The sequence below is a fragment of the Ambystoma mexicanum genome, chromosome 3q, assembly GCF_040938575.1.
Source record: "Ambystoma mexicanum isolate Mex_15411 chromosome 3q, UKY_AmexF1_1, whole genome shotgun sequence".
In the NCBI taxonomy this organism is placed as follows: Eukaryota; Metazoa; Chordata; class Amphibia; order Caudata; family Ambystomatidae; genus Ambystoma; species Ambystoma mexicanum.
Genome location: NC_090926.1, coordinates 263,057,852 through 263,073,323, shown reverse-complemented (window position 1 = coordinate 263,073,323; position 15,472 = coordinate 263,057,852).

Genomic DNA, 15,472 nt, shown 5'->3' with positions numbered 1-15,472 from the left:
TTAGTTCTAGACATACATCTATTGAGTCTTTCAATACCCAGGATGGGTGTGGTCCTATTGTTAATACTAATAGGTTGGATGTTTTTGTATGTGGGCAGGTTGGGACTGAAGCACGGCATATCTGAGGTTGCTGCGTTCTTGATGATGGCAGGTGTAATGTAGGAGTGAGAAGATAGTGTGGGGAAGGGGGGGTGTGTGGGGAGGAAGGGAGTAGGGCAGGGGATTGGGAAGTGACGTTGACAACCTAGTCTGGCTAATCCTTCACCAACCTTGAATTGTCCTCTTGTGCAAGGTGTGGCATTAGGAACTATGCAAAAAGGGAACATGATGGTGATAAGGAGAGCCTGCATTATAATGGTAGGGGCTGAGTGGGCTGAGATAAGAGTTCAATAAGCCATTTAGGCACATGGGCTTAATGCAATAATCCAACGTGGGCAGGTAATGCACTGATGCAAATCACAATGGACACATAGGCTAGGTACAATAATCCAGCGTGGGCCGGTAATGCACTGATGCAAATCACAATGGACACATAGCCTAGGTACAATAATCCAGCGTGGGCCGGTAATGCACTGATGCAAATCACAATGGACACATAGGCTAGGTACAATAATCCAGCACAGGCCGGTAATGCACTGATGCAAATCACAATGGACACATAGGCTAGGTACAATAATCCAGCGTGGGCAGGTAATGCACTGATGCAAGTCACAATGGACACATAGGCTAGGTACAGTAATCCAGCGTGGGCAGGTAATGCACTGATGCAAGCCACAATGGACACATAGGCTAGGTACAATAATCCAGCACGGGCCGGTAATGCACTGATGCAAATCACAATGGACACATAGGCTAGGTTCAATAATCCAGCACAGGCAGGTAATGCACTGATGCATTAGGTTGAATTAAGTAAAGTTAGGAGGCAAGCTCGGGTCGGCATCTATTAGCATTTGTGCATATGTGGAGGGTACAAGTGGTCACCAGTAGATAAATGCAGCATAAGTATGGAAAAAGAAGTGGCATTTGGAACATGGGTGAGAGGGCTAATTGTTGGTTTGCTTTGACATTGTGTTTGTGAGGTCGCTACAATCGCTCCTGAGAAAGGGAGTTGGAACATGTATAAAACAATCTGTTATGGGCAAGGCAGTACATGGCTGCAATTGAAAGTTAGCATATAAAGTGATCACAGGGTAATGCGGAATTATTGTCGGCGTCTGAGCGCTAATGGGCTAAAACAGAGAATTTATCTATAAGTAGATATGTTCCCCTAACCAATAGTATTTTCCACATAGGATGACATCATAGCAGACGCATATTGAGGTATAAAGCCTTTGTGTAACCAATTTGCATTGTGAGTGTGTGACTACAATTCGTTGTTCGTTAGATTGCCCTACTTTATTGAACTGATAATAAAGTAGTACTTTTCCATATTCTTTGAGTCTGTCTAGACATTTGGGTCCAAGACTGTTTATTATGGTAATCTCATTCTGCGCATAGATACGCCCAATAATTGCTGTTGCACACTGACTAGGGGGTGAATAGCATCTTCTGGCCTCATGCTTGTGTAGGGCGGGGTCTTTTTTCCTCAATCTCGTTCTGTGGGACTTCTTGTGACCCCTCTCAGTAAGGATAGACTGACTGGGCAGATCCCTTTTTAGAAAGAACTCCCAGCAGTGGGAAATCTAGAGGGATAGAAATGTGTATTATAGAAGGTTTATGTGTTTATATAAATAAAGAGGGTTCCCGATGGGATTCCTAAAAAATCCACCTTGGTGTTTGTGTCCTATGAATGGATAAGGTAAGACCCCAGGGTGTAGCACATCTCCTGTTATCAGCAATTTTATTTTGCACAGCACTCCTCCCTATCCAGCTGGCCTGTGGGATGTGGGGTGGAGGTTCCACAGGGATTGTCCCTGGTCTGGGGGAGGGAAAGCTTGATCCATGGCCCGGATTAGGGCCAGAAATCAGTGACTACATTTGCACACCTGCTGCCTTGGTGTATGTGATTGTGTGTGAAGGCTGGTATCAGGGGAACGAGTTGGGCCCTAGTTTCCCGAATGTCTGCTTCAACGAGCAGACAGATCCGTGCTTGCATCGTGGACGTACTCATCTGCCTCTGGATTAACATGCAAAAATATGTATACGTCCATAAAAGGGCTGCTGCACTGGGGTTCCGGCTCGTTGGTGCCAATATCAAGCGGCGTGAACTTGTTTTCTGTCCTGGCTCATCACGTGATGCAGTTGGCCCTTTCCATGTGGAAAGAGTTTCCAGTGACGATCCTGGAGAAAGGGCAAAACAGGAAAGGCCTCGCTGGGAGGCCTCGCTCTGCCTGGCTGTGTGAAGACCTCCAGGCTTCCTCTCAACCAGGAAAAGGCCCCTCTCCTGCTATCACAGAGTGGAAAGAGGGGCCGAGTTCGGGCAGCGTTCAGTGCCCCAGCGCTATTGGGTGAACGGTTATAACGTCAATGTCCATTGTGGTGTGAGGCGACTTCCTGTTATGAGGGACCCATTGTCACACATAAAAATAAAAAGCAGGCGCCACCCTTGTCATATTTCGATTGCTTCTGATTTCTGTTTTTTTTCTCCCACTCCTCTGCTCCAGCATAGGCGTCTCTACAGGTGGGTAAAGAGGGGCAAATGGCCCAGTGGTGACCCCCCACACCATAGTTGGTGCCCTGCCTCTGCCAAGGAACATTTTTCGGGAGTCTCACATCTCGTGTTTACAGTCTCATTGTTTGGATGGCTGTTTTTGCATCTTGCCTCAGACAGGTACCAAGGGATTAGATGGACCATGAACGCCATTGGCATGGGGGCCATCCGTGTTAAAGGTGGGCTTCCCACATGCTGGGCACGTTATTGTTTATGAAGCTTACAATTTTACAGAAACAACAAAACAGACATTTCCAAGGTGAAAAATGCGTCTTGAACTAAAATCCACCCGTTTTCTTTAAACTGTTCATTTTTCTGTCATACTACCACCCACACACGTCTTGTGATCGTTGTACCCCCGCCTGTAAGTTTTACCTTTAAGTTTTACCGCAGGGTATACTTCAAAAGATAGTTGCTTGTCAAACTGCTGTATTCAAGAAGAAAATGTTCCTCTTGGTTGATATTGGGCCTATCCTAATAGTTAACTGGGAAAAGGCGCTGTCTTTTAATTATTAATAACCAAACAATGTCTTTTCAACTCTCATGTTTTAAAATACTTCGATTACAAGCCAATAGTGTTTCATCTCCAGCCACAGCGACACTGTCCCCCATGTACATCAAACAACGACTACCAGCAGGTGACTATGCCATGCATAACCCAGTGGCAAGAATAAGTCAGATTAGTGCATGACAATTGTGAGATGCTCAACCAGTTCTTATCACATTGCATTCTGGTACTTATGCGCTTGCTTTCGAGTCTGAAAGTAAAGCTACAGTGACTGTATAGGAATACTGAATAAAGTGTGCTTAAAGCAAGAGCTTACAGCTCACAACTCAAGAGCTTTCTTTCTCCATATTATACATGGTGTAAAGAAAAGGCAGAAGGCTCTGTGGCCATATAGCCATTTCTCCAGACTGCAGGATATTTTCAGGAGTGGAAAAGGGCAGGAAAATAGGTGTCTAGTTGACATGTACCTATCTGGTCATACTAGTCGACCCCACACTAGGGGTGTTGCTAGGTCTGGAAAAGATCAGTGGTTAAGCTAATGTCAGGACTGGCGCGATTCGGGGCTAGCTATAGCCTTTTGGTTGTAGCCCTTGAGCTTCTATCCGGGGCTTCAACTAAAAGACCCGGGGCTATAGCCCCCTTGGGCCCCCATAGCAGCGCCTCTGCCCCCGACCCCTCCATTGGCACACAACTACAAATATGTTATCACAATAACAATACATATAAAAGCAAGCTAACCCTTTAAAGGTAGTCTGGGGGCAGAAGGGTCTGGCTAACAACAGGAAATATTCATCGCTGCATAGGCAGGATTATTGCAAGTACCTCCCACAGAAGTAATGCTGTGTAGTGCAGCGCCAGCAGTGTGAGTGCATGGGCAGTACAAGTGAAAGCTTCTCTCAAACAGAATAGGTACAGAAATTGCAAGCTACACCTAAACGGACACCTTTCCCTTCTTGCCCACCCTCCCACTCTACCCTATAGACCTCACTCACCTCTATTGTAATTTCAATATTTGGCAATGCTTTTCTTCCATACAGCTAAACCACCTGCACCCAAGAATTAGCTTCATAAAACTTAAAGATGCCTCAATAAATGCTTCACTGATACCTTCCAAAGTGGTCCTCGGATTCTTAAGAAGGTTGTACTTTTCATGGGTTTTCATGGGTATTTGGTGCCCTGAATAATGCCCTATGAGTTCTCCATGACCAAAGTTTGAAAGATTACCTTTTTTGCTCGGGAGCCAGTATAGAGATTGCAGTGCATGGGTAGTGTGTGCCGATTTTTTCAAACCAAGTATGTCTGGCTGCATGATTTATGTTATCTTACGCCATATGGCATTTGTATAGCTCCTACTGCCATTGGTATGGCCTTGAAGCATTGTGGGATGACCACCCTTCGGAGGACCGAGATGTGAAGGAGGAGTCTAAAATGTGTGTGTGCATTTTTAGCCAGCACAAAGGTAGGTAAGGAGTGGAGAGGTCCCTGCTTGCAGCCCATGGACATCAGAATAGTGGATGGGTGCTGTGACAGATTATCAGGAGAGTAGCAGAATCACAGAGACTGATTATGTGCACAGCAGGACCGAATTTATTTTGTGGTCATTCTTTTGGAAGTGGTGATGTGGGTTGTGAAGTCGAGTAGTGATAGTTACAGATGTATGCGAGTGGGTGGCTGTGCCCCGGGAGGGATACAGCAATGTTCCATAGTGATGGAGTGCTACACATACCGGTGAATCAATGCTGATATCTAGTTACCATGAGGTTTTGCAGAGCATATCATAGGCCTGACTGGGATCCTTTCCGAGTGGGCTAGGTACCACCTTATTGTCTCATCAGGTGCCCCCGCCTTCCTGTGTGGGCGTGATAGTTCACCCTGGAGGTGGGCTAGGTCAGTCACGATGCAGAAGGGAAGAGCCAGGTCTTGAGAGCCTTGCGGAAAGAAATGTGATTTATAACTAATTATGAGTTCACCTGTGTCATCTGTGTGCAACCTGAAGTTACACATTTGGATTCTGGCAGAGTCGATTTGGCCCTTCCTCCTTCAGAAAGTGATAAACTGAGTACCTTAAAGATCCTCCTCTTTCCTATCAATTAATCTGTGTAACGCAATGCCCAGTCGACTCTTCACAGAGGAGGCATCACCAAGTCTTCAGAAAATCTCTCGACAAAACTAGCATCACATCCTACAAAGACTGAACCAGGCAGAACATTTACTCTAGTCACCTTGTAAAACCCACTAGAACCACACAGTTGACCCAGCATGGCCCTGTAACTTCCAACGGATGCACGCATAGGATTTTAACAACACAATAGCCAAAGATTGATCAGAGCACCATCCTCTCGAACCAGGATGAAATAGAGACCTCCCATTCAATGACATGTAAAATAAGCATGTTCATAACACGTCAAAAACAAATTTGAGATCATAACACAATCAGGTCAGTCTCTGCATCACACATTAGATACCGACACCTCCCGACAATCATGATACAATGGAACCCAGAACAGTAACAAAACCTCATCAAGATGGATAACAACACTACGTGAATTCTACTGAGTCAGTAAAACACTAACATTCTAAAAGGACACGTCAGGAGCCCCCAAACCACCTCTTTCAACCTTTCAATCTACTAGCACCTTTAAGCTACACACTAGGCCTATAACACACATGGCTTGCTCCAACTGTAGCTCTATCACTGTGTGTGCTCTGCCACAAGCTCTCACAGTGTCCTCAATGGAGCCTGAGTTTCCCTTCTAGATAGAACACATGCCCAAGGTTCAATGCCACAAAACCCACAGAGCCATACCAGCCCACAGAGCTGGGGTACTTCCGGCCTGCACTCATCAATGCCACATGTTTGGTACCTGCTTCTCCTCTATAACCGCCCCTTACTCTATCTTGAGAGAACCACATGCCACAAGACCATAACTTTCAGAGGTGTGCAATACAAGATCACTTTACATGACCATTAAAGTGGGTAAAAATACTTACAGGAGGGAGTTATCTGCCATAAAACGCTGTACAGAAATAGGATATTATGAGTGTTCAGCTTTAAATAATGGACCGGGGTTAGATGGAACATTGTAATGTGTTATCTGTTTAAAGCACTGAGTGGGCACTTTAAGGAAGACAATTGAACTGTCATGTTGGTGTTTTAATGTGTAGGGTTGGCTGGGTGACGTTCAGGGTGCTGACCTTGAAGGTACCTGATGAAGGAGAAGAGTGGGGGGTGATTGTAAGCTGTTACTTTCTCTTGTTATGCAATTTTTCATTATTTTAAAGCTAGGTCAACAAATGGTGAAAAACACACCATAAAACACGCCTAAGATTAAATGACTTTCAAGGTTTTTTGGAGGGCCTTTTGCTACTGTTCAACATGAATTACCTTTTAGGGTGGGCATGAACTTAATGCAAAATGGTTATTATCTTAAACCTAGTTTGAACTCGCATACAGTACCTCTTTTTTAATCAGCTTGGTAAAATATATGTTTACTTAATCCGTTGTACTCTGTGGACCCTTATTTGAAGTGCCATCACCCCGCCCATTGTTCTATTTTTGTCCCTGGTTTGCCGCTCCTAATTGTGGTTTCTAGAGATGCCGCTGTGCCCGTGCCAGTCGCAGACTCGCCTATCCGGGTGCAGGGAGATATCCCGGTAGTTCTATGGTAGAGCCCGTCACATGTCAGACAGGGCCTAATATCTGACAAACCCTGCAGAGGGCGAATCTCCCCATTTCCCATAGGCCTGCCCTTCTTCCGTCACCATGTGCTTTCAGGGTCACTTTCCGTTTCTTTTGCCTTGACCTAGTAATGCCCTCAGTTTGGGTTGAGGTAATGCTATGATAGTGTTGAATGTCCCTACTAGTTCTCCTACATCTGTGTGCCCTCTTCCACTGATCGTCCTATTCCGGCAAATGCCAAATGGTCTCATACCAAGTGCGAGTTAAACTCCCTCAGCCTTGCTTTTTGTGTCCTATACTCTGCTTTGCCATTCAAAATTGCAAGAAATCAAAACGAAAATGAACAACAAGACTGGGTGAAGTACTCACAACTACCACCGGGCAACTTGAGGTTTCTGGATGAGGTGAGTTCATTACACCTATTATGGGACTCTGAGATCCAGTGATGAATTATTTAATTGGAGGGGTGTAAATATTTACTACAAATATGCCAGAGTGACCAAGCGTAGCGAAGGAACTAGAACCAACCAAAGGGGGTTTGTGCGGGTTCTCCTCGCAAGAAAGCCTTATGAATAATAGGTGGAAGTTGTGCATTATACAGCACAGTCTCTGTAAACCATTGGGCAACAAGCCAGACAGTATGTAATGAATATTGTAGAGTAGCTCATGAAAATAATTCAATAGATGCAAGTTACCAATAGTGCACAGGAGCGTTTCACAAGGCAAAGTAATTTCCATGATGGTGTTGCCCAGAATATATTTCAATCTAAATATATTTGAATACCTGCTGTGCCCATACACATCTATGATGGCTGCACCAATATATGACAGTATTCCCTCATAAGAACATACTCTGTTTGCTTTGTGCATAATGCCATTAATGATCTTGTAGGAAAACATGTCCAGGCTGGCTCTGCCAAAATATGGTAAAATCCACATGTAAGAACATACTCATGCTCGCTTTGCCATTAAAAATGCCATGTCACAATAAGAAAACATGCCCAAAGTAGTGGCACCAATGTCGCCCATTATAGACTCGAAATAACATTTATCATGTAAGCATTACCCTTCATGCCCAGTGAAAAATGCCATGCCACAGTAAGAAAGTATAACTATACTAACTGCAAGATAATATACCAGTCTAGCCACATTATAGCATTGATCATGTTTGCTCTATCATAAATGGGCAGTAAGAAAGTGCTATGCCACAGTACAATTATAGCCAGACTAGCTGCACCAAAATATGCCTGACTAGCCAGCTAATAACTTTTATCATGTTGCTTTATCATAGACATCCAGCAAAAAGCCTGACTGCACCAGAAATCCAAAATATGCCAGTCTGGCCACTTAAAAACACTTATCATGCTTGTTCATCATAGGTGCCCAGTTAGAATCAGCACCCAGGCATGACAGAAACACAAGCGCACACACATTCATACAAAATGCACTTGCTCATTCACACACAGCATTCATTTGCCCATTCACATGCCTACCCGTACACCATACACTTGCTCATTCACAAGTGCACCCAACCAACCATACATCATACACTCACTCCTTCACACACATAACATACACATTAAGTTCATCTTACCTTCAGCCCTAGTCCATACTCTGCTCCTCACCATCTCCACTCCATGAAAGGGTTCAGGTTCCTGCGCACTACGAACAAGAAGCAAGGAGCGCAGATTGCTTCCTGGATACTTCATATGCCTGGAGGCGTCTCAGCACTCCAAACGAAATGCCCCAGGCCATCTGAATTTGTGGAGAAGTGCAGGAGCGCTCCATGCGCATGTTCAGGGGTGTAGTTCACCATCCTTTATTCCCAATGGGTCATGCAAGGCTGGGGAAGCAAAACGCCAAGGCCTTGCATTGTCCTTTAGACATGTACGCCAGAAACTGACACTGTCAAAGGGAAAACAGGTTGCCCTTTGACAGTTATAGCCAGCCCAGGAGCGCGTACTCAGCTGCAGCAGTCAGCTGAGGGAGCACTCTGTGTTTACACTGGGCTGGCGTAGCTCGTCCATAATGGCCAACGGTACCTGCGGGTTACCACCACATTGCCCATCATGGATCAGCCGCCCCTGTGAAATCTCTCTATTTCGAAGTTTGCATCAACAGGAAAACGTTTTAAAATACCCACATTTCTTCCAATTCAGACAGGCTGAACTTTCCCAAACTTCTTTCCGTTTGGATGTAGTCATTCAGGTGAGTTACGCATTGCACGTTTTAGAAGAGGCATGAATGGCTTGAGTTTGTGGTCAATCTTGCCGCAGAGGCAGGAGTTGCTGGCAGGTTTGCTACAGTAGATAGGTGGTGGAGTGGTTTTACTTTGAGTTCTATTAGTGTAGTTGTGGGAAAGGATCAAGCAGAGGCATTGCTAGGGGGGGCTGAGGGGGCTATAGTCCCGGATAGAAGCCCAGGGACTACAACCAAAAGTCCTGACAGTCCCGACATTAGCGTAACCCGGATCTTTTCCAGATCTAGCAACACCCTTGGGATCAAGATACGTTTTTTAATGCATACACTGACTCACACACACACACACTATAATGTTGTGACTTAGTTGAATGAAGATTGCATTCGTTGAATGTAACTGAGTGTGCAACAAACATGCCATCTTGTGATTGGGAAGGAGAGATTCCTAGTGACCACTTTGGATGACATACTCACATGACCTTTGTTTGTCAAGGACTGCTAAAGAGGCAAACATTTCAGAGTTGGCTGGAGGCAACATATGACATTAGAACACAGGACAAAAAAAACTGTTCAAACCTCTGGTCCCGCAAGCCCCTTTTTTGTCAGAATTAACAATACCATGGAACATTACAAAATCATGGCAACATTGGAAAACAATTTCCCTTATGCAGCTCTTTTTATCTCCCTTTGCGCATGTCAAAACTCTCAATATGACAGCACAGCAGACTTTGAAAAACAGCACATTTATCATATATGGAACTTTTCTTCCTTCACCCCTATGCATTGCAGAATCTCTCTCTATCATGAGTCACTCTCTCCCTCACTGGTGAGAGTGAGCCTTTCAATTAGGGACTTTGTTTAAGTTGGCCAAACACTTCTTGGTCCCAACACAAAAACAATTCAGTTTACATGTAGCACCCGTCTGCTTAAACGAATGTTCTGAGGAATGGTGACAGATAGGAATTTAGGATCCCCCTTTCCTTTAGGGAGTTTTGGGGTTGGGAATGAAATTTGCAGTACCCGCACACTACAAATGACTATATTTCTATTCACACTGGGAGAAATGTTGGTTTCGATCTCCAACAAAATGACCCCATGTTAGTTGGCTATAGGGGAATTCATTAAATGAGTATTTATCAAAATATACCCCCACCACCACTAATTAAAGGGGAGGTATTACATCACACAGATCCCCACACTTTGGTTCTGTTGGACAAGCCACTTACATTGTATATCTCTGGGCTTGGCGCTCAGGAAAGACATCAGTATTTCTGGACCCTCTATTAGGCTCTGCTCGCAAAGATCCCAGCATCTGTGACTGTTTCCCTGGTTTCCTTCAGCAATCTAAATAGTACTTCCAACCCAGGTAGTGACATGCTGTCTGTCTCCCAGGCAAATTTACATCTCCATAAAGCCTTCAATATTTCCACTCAGATGACTTCAGGCAGCTGTCCCATTGCCCATTGGGCAACCATTTTTTAAGCTTAAAACCACACCTTCAAAATATTAAATGTATGAGGTGTTAGCCCTGATGTTTGATTGGACCACTATGGTCCCTCCACCACCAAAGTCCAGGCCGTCTCTGTCGATAGGCACTTGGAGTTATGAAACTTAAATCAAGGGAGGGCTGAGTCTACCCAATGGGATTTTGCACTCAAAAAGTCCTGCATCATAACTTACTTTATTTTACCCATAAACCTAACAACATATATATATTTGGGTTCCTCGAATCATGCCGCACTTGATTAACTATGTCCCATCTCTGCAGGAGGTTGCAGGTGTGAACCGCAATTTTTTGAAGTTTACACACAGATAATAAAAGTCAGCATCACCATATTTTATAGACAGTTGCATGAGTCATTAAGCTAATGTCTCTCTGAGTTGCGGCTTCACCACATTTTCTGGGGAGCTAGAAATACATTGGAGATTGTAGCTTAGGTTCCCCAGGTTGATTTTTATGGGAATTAAATTAACAGAATGATCTTGTAATACGCTTTAAAATGAGACCTGAATGGCCCCTGTAGTCTTCACAGTTGCTGAGAAAATCCCTAAAGTATGATTCTACATACACTCATATTGGCATCTCTTAATTATATGCGTATTATTCAGTTCCTTTGTCCCCTAGGTTGCATTTCTCCTACAACATGTGTTCCAGGCCACTCTGCTCTGTTGATTTTGACCTGCAATAAAGTCATTAACCAGTTCTGCAAAGTCGGAGGTCTGCCAGATTGATCTTATCTTGTTAGGCCATATGTTTCACCTTTGCCCTCTCAACATCATGAGGCAGTTCTGTAATTTGTCATTTGTCATTCCAATCATAGGCCACACCGCAAATTAAATTTCAAAATCATGTATTTTGAAGAGTTCACCCCATGAAGGATGGCCTTTTTTGAACCAGTCACACCAATCATTTCCTCTGTCATGCATAAAGGCAGCTCTTCTCTCTGGCCCTGAACTTCAAAAAATTGTCTTTCAGATAGATAGCTGAGCAGAGCAAGTAATGGAGGGACAGTATATTTGCCTGGGCCTTCGGATCTCATAATAAAGGTAATTCTGGGCTAAACACAGAGCTTTTCTCCATGCACAAAACTCACCTTTAAATATTCCATTTATATCACACATGAGGCCTTTGAATATAGCACATCATGACATCAATGTCCCCTTTATCTTATTATATATGTTTAAGTTATTCAGGCCAAGGAGTTTCAATGGTAAACAGTTCCTTTTCTTCCAAACTCTAGAATGCCCACCCTGTTCCATACTGCAAAATGCACTCCTTTCTCCAGGACATCTTTCTAGTGGGAAATATGCATTTTTTTGAGCCCTCGGTTACTTATATTCAAACAGTAGTCCTTTAGTTTTGGATTTTATTAATGACAGGCAGGGCCCTTTTGAATAAGTGTATTTCACTTTATTTGAACACCTGAGTGTAATTTGTGTCAGATGCAAGATACTGCTTTGCATTTTTCTTCACAAGGTAATGAAGGGTAGGCCTTTGGTTTTTAGTTCTTTGGCAACAGCATTTTGATGTGGCCGTTTAAAATGAAATGCTGCCTCTTTGCTTGTCAGCTCACATTATATTTTCTAGATCCTGTGTTTTCTTTTTTAGGCCTCTGTCACTCAAAAGTGAGTTTCCCAGGTTCAGCACTTTTTAGGCCCAAAATAGCTGCATGCATTTTCTTTTGTCTTGGGATAAATTATCCCACAAAGTGCTGTTGGTCCCCTGCTTGCAATTTCAAACATTCACGAGTCGGGAGGGAGAAGGAAAAAGGAAAAGCGAGGAAACTCACTTTTACGCTTTCATTTTCTTCTCTGTCTCGTGAAAAAGTAAATGCTGCCTGCAAATAAGCACTACAGGCAGTGTTGACTGATGTATTCTTATAGAATCTGCCGATTTTGACCCAGTGCAGAACCAAAGCAGATTCCAAAAGAATTCATTCGTTGTACACCTGCATGAACCTATCATACAGGTGAACAACGTGACTCACAAACAAGACAGAAGAGGTCCACAATGCGAAGATCCTATCTCTGCGCCATGTCCCCCTTTGCCTCGTCACTGCTCCAAAATGGGGTGGAGCATAAAATGTAAAGGTGGAAAAGCATTATTTGTGGCTTTTCTGTCTCCAATTACCATGCCACACCGTTTAAAACAAGCGTTGGCAATGCCAACATTTTAAGCTTTTGTGGAGGCATGGAGAGGCTTTTGCCAGGCACTGCCGTAATGGTATTAACTGGCCATTGATGATAGCAAGTGCAAAATGTTGTCTACTATGTAGACACAAGCCAAAACTGTTGGTGTTGCCAATGCTTCTTTTTTAAAAGGACTTCAGTGAAGGACACAGAGAGTGCTTATAAATCAAGTGGCTGAAAGCAGCCCTGGTTAAGACATTTTTATTACACCACAAAAGCGTTTACTGGTCCAATTAACTCTTAGAAGACAGCTTTGGAAAAAAACTGGCAGACACTTCAAATGCCAGGTTTGATGGTAAGGCTTGATTAAAGCGAGCTGAAAGAGTTCCAATGAGGAGGTGTTTTGGGCGGGGAGGGGCTGAAACTGGGTGGGAATGGCCATAGGGATTACCATGGCTACTGGCAGTCAATGGGTGGGAAAATAACCAAGCAACACCTACAAGCTGCTATCTCATATGACGTTTCTCCCTATCTGTACTCTGATGCAATAGTTTCGGCTTATATTTAAAGCGCCACCTACTAGCCCAAACTAATGAGGCTGAAAATGTCTTTCCATGTAAACCATTAGCACGTTTTGCTTGTCCACTGCTCAGTTAAAAAAGCGCACTATTTCATGACCCCAGGCCTGAGACACTGGTAACACAAAAAAGGTCCTGGAATGCTATGTAATATGTCTTTGTTTTTAGCAGCTGCACAGATAATGGCCTGCTACTGTGTAATAAAAGTCAGCAGCAGGAGCTTCAACAACAACAGGCTGCCTCCCAATGTTTGGCGGTAAAACACAGAGGCTATTTTACAGGGATCTCACTCTGTTCTTCTCATGTGTGAGATTAGGAATTTTGGTCTAGAATTTATTTATCAACTCATTAAAAAAAGAACAAGCCTACCAGGAAATTTAGAGAGCACAAGCACTGGTGGGGAATAAAGTAAATAATAACAAAAAAAGTTACAGCATGAAAGGTTAAACCATCAAAAAGTGTCAATATATAAATAATATGACAATTATTGTCTTTAGCATATCTCTATAGAAAAAACAAACAAAGGAATAGGAACGTTTTTGTTGCAGTTAGTTGTAGAATGGTGTGGCAATTAATCTCATTAATTAATATCTATAATTAATTAAACATATCACTATGGAAACCCCCAACACCCTGAATAAAAAACAAAAAGAAACAGTACAAATGCAAACATTAACACACAAAAAAGGAAAACCCCATAAGGAAAGGTTGAAAATGGGGAAAGACCACCTGTTACCACTTGAAATGGATAGTCCCAATGGTGAACACAAAATGAATTCAAGCATGAAAGCTAAAATAAACGATCACAAGTGAAGACAGAGGTCCAGGAATCGGCCCTCATGACCCCCATACAAATCTCAGCCTGAAGACAGAGAAACAACAGATGCACCTCACTCATAGGTCCTTCACCGCCATCATCAATGTATTGTAGATGTGAGAAACGTTACTCTCTCAGACAGCACTTCAGACCATACCCAATCGATGATCTGGAGGAGATGGAGATGCCATCAATCGAACAAGTCGACTGACTGCAAATCAAGAAATCAATGACATCATCACTGACATCACGACGTAGTCGCACGTAGACATGAAGTACATAGATGTCCATTCATGAAGTTACACGAACATACATTAGTTTGTTGCACAGACATGAAAAACATGCTTATGACTCACACAGGTATATCCAAATTATTCACCGAAGCTGAGCCGCAAGGACGCCAAAGTATACGTATACCAAGCTTGCCCATGCTCGATAGCCACTAACATAAAAAGCCATGAGGAAAAATATGGAAGGCATGATCGCTGCAGCCTTAGCAAGCAGAACGATGTACCCAGCCAATGACCAGTGGAGAGGGAAAGTTCCTGGTTACCAAGACAATGAGCCACCTGCAAGAAATTCAGACTAACATTCTTATAAATACAGTCAGGAGAGCTCCATTTTGTGGTCTCAACACACGTGACCCAGCAGAGCAAGACAATGCCCATTTAATCAAGGTAGAGCGAGAGAAGCTGTTCCCATTGAATCAGAGGTGGAAAGATACAAGTGTTGCTTATGAATTAACAACTGAATGCACTCTCCAGGCTTAGGTGATCAGAGATGGCCACATTAGGAAACACACAGAGCCCCTCCATGTTCATTCTCATTGCCCTGAAAATGTACACTCAGCCTGGTAACCGTCCAGGGTCCCAGGGCTGAGAGGATCCAGTCTGTACAATCCAGTGTCACCTTTCACGTGAAGGTAAAATATGTTGCAGGAGCCAATGGTTTCCCTGCGGTCTTGCCACATTGTAGGTTGATAAATGTAGAGGTGGTCCCAGATATGGCTACCCAATAGTAGAATTAACCCTTATAGAATGCATACATTGTTTGCCTAAACTGACCAATGTGAACACCCGATAGGTTTCAGGGACGGAACTTGGTTTTGTGACATCACACCTGGATAAAAGTGGGGTGACACCCGGTCAGAAGGTGAGAACCCTGGAGAATTCATGTTTTTCTAGTGTGATACCTGTTTTTCTGTTAGATAATAAAGACAGTAAACCCATGGCTGAGTCTACCATTCTAGCGGTGGGGAGTTTTTGATGGACCTGAGTCTCTCTTTGCTGGTAATTGGGGTTACCCATGCTGCTCGTTGACCCAAGCACACCAGCACAATAAATGCTGGGGTCTGAAAAAGGTTTCTACAAAAACATACAGAGCACATATCAGAACTTACAAACTATTTAAC